We start from the raw sequence: 7,287 nt of genomic DNA, 5'->3' as shown, positions 1-7,287 counted from the left end.
TCGTGGGAAGGGCCATTCGTGGTCCAGGAGCGCCTGGGAGCTGTTAATTATCTCATAGCATTCCCCACCTCCAACCGAAAGCCTAAGGTGTATCATATTAATTCTCTAAAGCCCTTTTATTCCAGAGAATTAAAGGTTTGTCAGTTTACAGCCCAGGGAGGAGACGACGCTGAGTGGCCTGAAGGTGTCTACTACGAAGGGAAATGTGCTGGTGGTGTGGAAGAGGTGAACCTCTCCATGACCCTTGGGCGTATGCAGCGACAGCAGATCCAGGAGCTGTGCACTAGCTACGCGCCAACGTTCTCAGCCACCCCAGGACTGACTGAACGGGCATACCACTCCATTGACACAGGTAATGCTCACCCAATTAGGGTCCAACCTTACCGGGTGTCTCCTCAAGCTAAAACTGCTATAGAACGGGAGATCCAGGATATGTTACAGATGGGTGTAATCCGCCCCTCTGAAAGTGCATGGGCATCTCCAGTGGTTCTAGTTCCCAAACCAGATGGGGAAATACGTTTTTGCGTGGACTACCGTAAGCTAAATGCTGTAACTCGCCCAGACAACTATCCAATGCCACGCACTGATGAACTATTAGAGAAACTGGGACGGGCCCAGTTCATCTCTACCTTGGACTTAACCAAGGGGTACTGGCAGGTACCGCTAGATGAATCTGCCAAGGAAAGGTCAGCCTTCATCACACATCTCGGGCTGTATGAATTTAATGTACTCCCTTTCGGGCTGCGAAATGCACCCGCCACTTTCCAAAGACTTGTAGATGGTCTCCTAGCGAGATTAGGAGAATATGCAGTCGCCTACCTTGACGATGTGGCCATATTTTCGGATTCCTGGGCAGACCACCTGGAACATCTACAAAAAGTCCTTGAGCGCATAAGGGAGGCAGGACTAACTGTTAAGGCTAAGAAGTGTCAAATAGGCCTAAACAGAGTGACTTACCTTGGACACCAGGTGGGTCAAGGAACTATCAGCCCCCTACAGGCCAAAGTGGATGCTATCCAAAAGTGGCCTGTCCCAAAGTCAAAGAAACAGGTTCAATCCTTCTTAGGCTTGGCCGGTTATTACAGACGATTTGTACCGCACTACAGCCAAATCGCTGCCCCACTGACAGACCTAACCAAAAAGAAACAGCCAAATGCTGTTCAGTGGACCGGAAAGTGTCAGAAGGCCTTTAACAAGCTTAAAGCGACACTCATGTCTGACCCTGTACTAAGGGCCCCAGACTTTGACAAACCGTTCCTAGTAACCACAGATGCATCCGAGCGTGGTGTGGGAGCAGTTTTAATGCAGAAAGGACCTGATCAAGAATTCCACCCTGTAGTGTTTCTCAGCAAAAAACTGTCTGAGAGGGAAAGCAACTGGTCAGTCACTGAAAAAGAATGTTATGCCATTGTCTACGCTCTGGAAAAGCTACGCCCATATGTTTGGGGACGGCGTTTCCACCTGCAAACCGACCATGCTGCACTAAAGTGGCTTCACACTGTCAAAGAAACTAACAAAAAACTTCTTCGGTGGAGTTTAGCTCTCCAAGATTTTGATTTCGACATCCAACACATCTCAGGAGCTTCTAACAAAGTGGCTGATGCACTCTCCCGTGAAAGTTTCCCAGAATCAACTGGTTAAAATCGTCCTTGAGATGTGGAAAATATTGTTAGTCTTTATGTACTTGGTAGTATATTTAGAGATGCATGTGTCTTATTAACTCTGTTTTCCTAGAGCTCCAGGAAGAAATCCCAGCCAGTGTTTCACCCTAGCTGAGATTTGGGGGGCGTGTCATAAATATAAAGGGAAGGGTAAACCCCTTTGAAATCCCTCCTGGCCAGGGGAAAGCTCCTCTCACCTGTAAAGGGTTAAGAAGCTAAAGGTAACCTCGCTGGCACCTGACCAAAATGACCAATGAGGAGACAAGATACTTTCAAAAGCTGGGAGGAGGGAGAGAAACAAAGGGTTTGTGTGTCTGTCTGTAGTCGTCTTGGCCGGGGACAGAACAGGAATGGAGTCTTAGAACTTTTAGTAAGTAATCTAGCTAGGTATGTGTTAGATTATGATTTCTTTAAATGGCTGAGAAAAGAATTGTGCTGAATAGAATAACTATTTCTGTCTGTGTATCTTTTTTGTAACTTAAGGTTTTGCCTAGAGGGGTTCTCTATGTTTTGAATCTAATTACCCTGTAAGATATATACCATCCTGATTTTACAGGGGGGATTTCTTTATTTCTATTTACTTCTATTTTTTATTAAAAGTCTTCTTGTAAAACACTGAATGCTTTTTCATTGTTCTCAGATCCAAGGGTTTGGGTCTGTGGTCACCTATGCAAATTGGTGAGGCTTTTTATCCAACATTTCCCAGGAAAGGGGGGGTGCAAGTGTTGGGAGGATTGTTCATTGTTCTTAAGATCCAAGGGTCTGGATCTGTAGTCGCCTAAGCAAATTGGTGAGGCTTTTTACCAAACCTTGTCCAGGAAGTGGGGTGCAAGGTTTTGGGAAGTATTTTGGGGGGAAGGACGCGTCCAAACAGCTCTTCCCCAGTAACCAGTATTAGTTTGGTGGTGGTAGCGGCCATTCCAAGGATAACGGGGGTAATATTTTGTACCTTGGGGAAGTTTTGACCTAAGCTGGTAAAGATAAGCTTAGGAGGTTTTTCATGCAGGTCCCCACATCTGTACCCTAGAGTTCAGAGTGGGGGAGGAACCTTGACAACTTGGAAGATCTGAGTTCTCTTTCTAGCTCTTCAGCTGACTACTATGAAATCTTAGGTGAGTCACTTGACCTCTATATGCGTCATTTTCATCATCTGTAAAAGGAGCTACTCACCTTTTTACAAGAACTTTGAGGTACAGATGAAAAGCACTATATTAATGCTGTGTAGTGTTGTATTATCACCCAGTCTGCCAGCCCTGCACATAGGGGGTGTATTGCCAGAGAAAGTGGGTGTTCCAGTGGTGGAGGGAAAGGGGGGAGTGGGAGCAGAGCGTAAATCCCCGATCAGTTTAACAGTCTTTGTGAACCATTGCAACGAGCATTATTTAAACCAGAGAAGGAAGAAGATGGTTTAGAGCTGCTTCCCCACCACTGCCACCCCTTCCTTTGCAATTGCACTTGGGGCCCTCTGAGACTCTTCCCCACTAAATTGTGGCAATATCAGTTCCAATGTTAATTGTGCGCTGTGTTTGTTTCTTTTTATCATTTTTCTATTTGTTGCCTTTCAAGTTCATTGAATATCCCTAAGGTCTTGTATTATGAGAATGTAAGCAGTAGTGACTGATTTCTCTTTATGCCATTCATTATTTTGTATACCACCATCATGTCCCTTCTTATTCATCTCCTCTGTAAACGTAATAGTCCAAATTATTTCAGGCTCTGTTCATAGGAAAAATCTTTCCATATCTCTAATAATTTTCCTTGTCCTTTACTGTATCTTTATTTGAGATGGATATATATTTTATATTTTTTTTATTTATATTTATAATTATGGTGCCATGGGGGAAAAGTACCTTTTGCAAAGCTCTAAGAACTTTATATATATTCAAAACACAATTGTATAAATAAGAATCAAACTAGCAGACTCCCCTCACCCTGAAATCAGACAGTAAAACAATCAATAGGAGGCACATGTATGTATGTTTGTTTGTTTGTTTGTTTGTTTGTTGTCCTACATGACCAAAGATGACACTGACAATGCTTTTATGTCTTGTGAGTATGGTTGATAATAAAAAGATTGATGCGCGAGTGGCAGTCCTTTCCTTATGAAGTGCATAGGTAGCTCAGTGCTGAGGAAGGGATTACAGTCTCTGCCTGCTGAGTCTGCTGCTGTTTAGGACTCAGCCACCGTGCCTCAAGATCCATACAACAATTAATCTTGACTGGGTAACCCCGTTGCGGAGCATGATCTGTTCCTGACAACACAAGTGTTGCACAGTTTAGTGTGTCCTTGAAGTGTTTCTTCTGGCCGCCTCATGTGCAGTTGCCCACTTTCAGTTGGCCATACGGCAACTGCTTTGGCATTCTGGTGTTGTCCATTCTCAACACATGACCAGCCAATGTAAATGTGATGCGATAAGCATGGCTTCAGTCCCTGTCGAGTGACTACATTCCAGAAGCCAGTTATTTGTAACTTTATCCTGCCATATGGCAGGCAGATGTCATAAATGGAACTTATCTGAAAGCTTAATATGATGCCAGGTCCAGGTCTCACACCTATACAACCAGTTGAACAGCACAGCCGCTTAATAGACTTTTACTTTGATTTGAAGCTTAATACCATGCTGCTGCCAGTCTCTGCCTGATAGTCTGCCAAATGATGAACTGGCTTTGCTGTTACAAGTTGTCATCTCCTTGTCTATAGTAACATCATTTGAGAATATACTACCAAGACAGCAGAAGTCTGTAGCAGCATTCAGCTGTTGTTGCTGAGGGTGACTTTTGGTTTCGTGTCGGGTTTCTCTGGTGCAGGTTGATACGTGACCTCAGTCTTTTTCAGATTGATTGTTGGCCCATACCTTTCTGCAGTCTCTACAAATCTGTCCGTAATCAATTGTCTCTCTTCTAGAGTACGTGCCTCTAGAACACAGTCATCAGCCTATGGCAGTTTATGAACAATTGCCTTGAAGACCTTGGTGAAAGATCACAGCCTGTTCAGATTAAATTATTTTACAGAGGATCGGAAACGTACCCTGATACTGACATTCAAGTCTCTTGTACCATGATCAAGCCTTGCTGTATAATTTAAGAGATTAAACAAGAGTGGACTAATTACGCAGCCTCACTTAATACCATTAGTGACAGGAAATGGGTCAGACAGAACACAATCTATGCAGACTCTTCTAGCATTCCATCACAAAATAGCCTCAGGATATTGATGATTTTTTCTAGACAACTAAACTTTACATCATAATTGCCAGAGCCCAGGTCTAATGATGGTGTCAGATGCTTTAACTGGGTCAATAAAGGCCGTGTAAAAGTCCTGCTACTGTTGTCTGCACTTGTGCATCTGATGGGCTGCAAATATCAGGTCTGCCATTCCTCACATTGGTCTAAAACCACATTGTGACTCCAATAGCATGTGGTTAGCAATGTTGCATATCAAAGAGTGTTCTAGTCAGAATCTTTCTAGCAATGGAGAGTAATGAAATATCACAATAGTTATCACAGTTGGACTTTCCATCTTTTCTTTGGTATGTGGTGACAGTGGTGGTGTCTTTCAAATCTTGAGATATGTCTTCACTACTCCATAAATGAGATATAGTCCATGCAGTTGTTTCAGCATGATCAAATGTTGTACCAATAAAATAAAAACCAGCAGGATCTTATTAAAGGGAAAAAGGCAAAATACCACATTTATTGTGAATACAGAAAGAATCATAGTAAGCAGTTAGTTATAGCTATAACATTCCATTCAATCTCATATTTATTCTCACATTCATTCATACAAACACACACATACACACCCACACACACAGGTTCTGCAAGGTTGTTATCATAGTTACCAGCCTTAGAGTTGCTCATGCCAAGCCACTGGCCAGGTGGCCTGGACATGAGGAGGGAGCAGGGCCTTGTCAGATGCTCATCTGATGCTCCTGGAAGTTGGTTTTCAGAATCAGACCCCAAAGTTCTCACTTTTTAGAGTCTATTTTTATAGGAATTTCTTCCTATGCCAGTCTATGGGAATTGCTTCATCATGCTGTTGCTGAATCAATCAGCAGATAGCACATTCCTGACGGCTCCAAGATGTTATCTCGTTCTTTGGTTCTCCCATTCTTGAGGCTGTTGGGTGGATTCCAGTCTGCCCTCCAGGGGGGGGGGGGGGGGTCCTCTGGTTATTTCCACTTGACGCCTTCTTCAGCCAATGGACACTGGATTCTTAGGCTGGCACCTCCCTGATCATTCAGTTATTATCCACACCAAGCATCCATCCACATACATCCTCTATCTCTATTTTAATCACAATTGTTAATACAACAAAAGGGCATGAAAGTCTCTGGGTGCTGTTTCTGTTGTTAGAGTATTGTTTTGAGTCTCTCTCTCTGTGAATTGCTTTGAGAACAGACTCTGTCTTAGAATGTACTAACACAGTTAGCAGCTTGCAAGTTTCACACATAGAGGGAGAGAAAGAGTACCAAAAACCAAGAGACCTCTTAATTAGTAATACCCTGGAATTTGAACTATGGGGAATCAAACTCATTTGTGATTTTAATTCAGAACTTCTTTAATATGATCCAACATAATCCCCCTTTTGACACTAAGATTTATAATCGTCAGTGTCACTTTCTATGTAGCCTATTCAAGAGAAAGTACTGTGAGGCAATTTGAGTTTGTGATTCCAATTCATGCCACATACATGATCCTAGTGATGTATCTTTACTATAAGGTTCTGGGGCAACAGGCAAGGTGAGGCACACCCACTTTTGAGGAGTCCATTCGGTACAACCTCTAGTGTCCAATAGCTTCCCTCCCTCCCCAGCCCACTGGCTCAAGGTCCAGGGTAGCCAAAAGGATCCCATGTGTAATATGGGGAGTGGGTTAACCTTCAATACCTTTGCCTCCAGGGACTGTTGGTGTGCAATTTTGACAACAATTTCTCCCATTAACAAGTCTGGTTTACAATAGTGGAAACATATTGCATCCATTCATATTGATAAGTGTCAAACAATGATCTCTTTCTTTTTTTAACAAATGCATCAAACCCTTAATATTTCCCAATATGACCCAGAACATTTTGTGTTCCAAAGTAGCTAGTGCAAGTATCTGCATTTCAGTGCTTCCCATAGCTATGGCTGTGTAGTTTCCTATTTCTAATATATTTTTTTTTTTTTATGGATAAGCCATGTGGTAGTATTAAGCCATTACTAAAGATTCCATCGGCCTTTTAGGTTACCCAGACCAATTTGGACCAAGTCTACATTGGCATGTACTTGTTTTTGTATCAGGCTGTCCTGTAGCTGGGACAGAAAGCTTAATTTATTTTTAAGTTCCTGCAGGTCTTCAGTATTTTTTTTTTAAACACACAACAGTGCTAGCAACAAGACAAGACAAAACATAGAACACAGAACACAATTTCTATTGTGACAGTAGATTCATGGTATTGGGTTGCTTTTCAGCTGGCATCAGCTTTTCCTGATTTTCTGAAAGACAAAAAGAACATGTTTCTACCCCTTTTGGGGTGGCAGATTATTGCTTAAAATATTTCTTTTACAAATACCCTTGCTGATTGCAGGCAAAACAGAGAAATTGCCCCCATATTTTCCTGTTTTTGTTCTATAGGCAGGCCAGG

Source organism: Lepidochelys kempii, chromosome 5 (genome assembly GCF_965140285.1).
Source record: "Lepidochelys kempii isolate rLepKem1 chromosome 5, rLepKem1.hap1, whole genome shotgun sequence".
Lineage (NCBI taxonomy): Eukaryota > Metazoa > Chordata > Testudines > Cheloniidae > Lepidochelys > Lepidochelys kempii.
Note: the sequence above shows the minus strand (reverse complement) of the source record.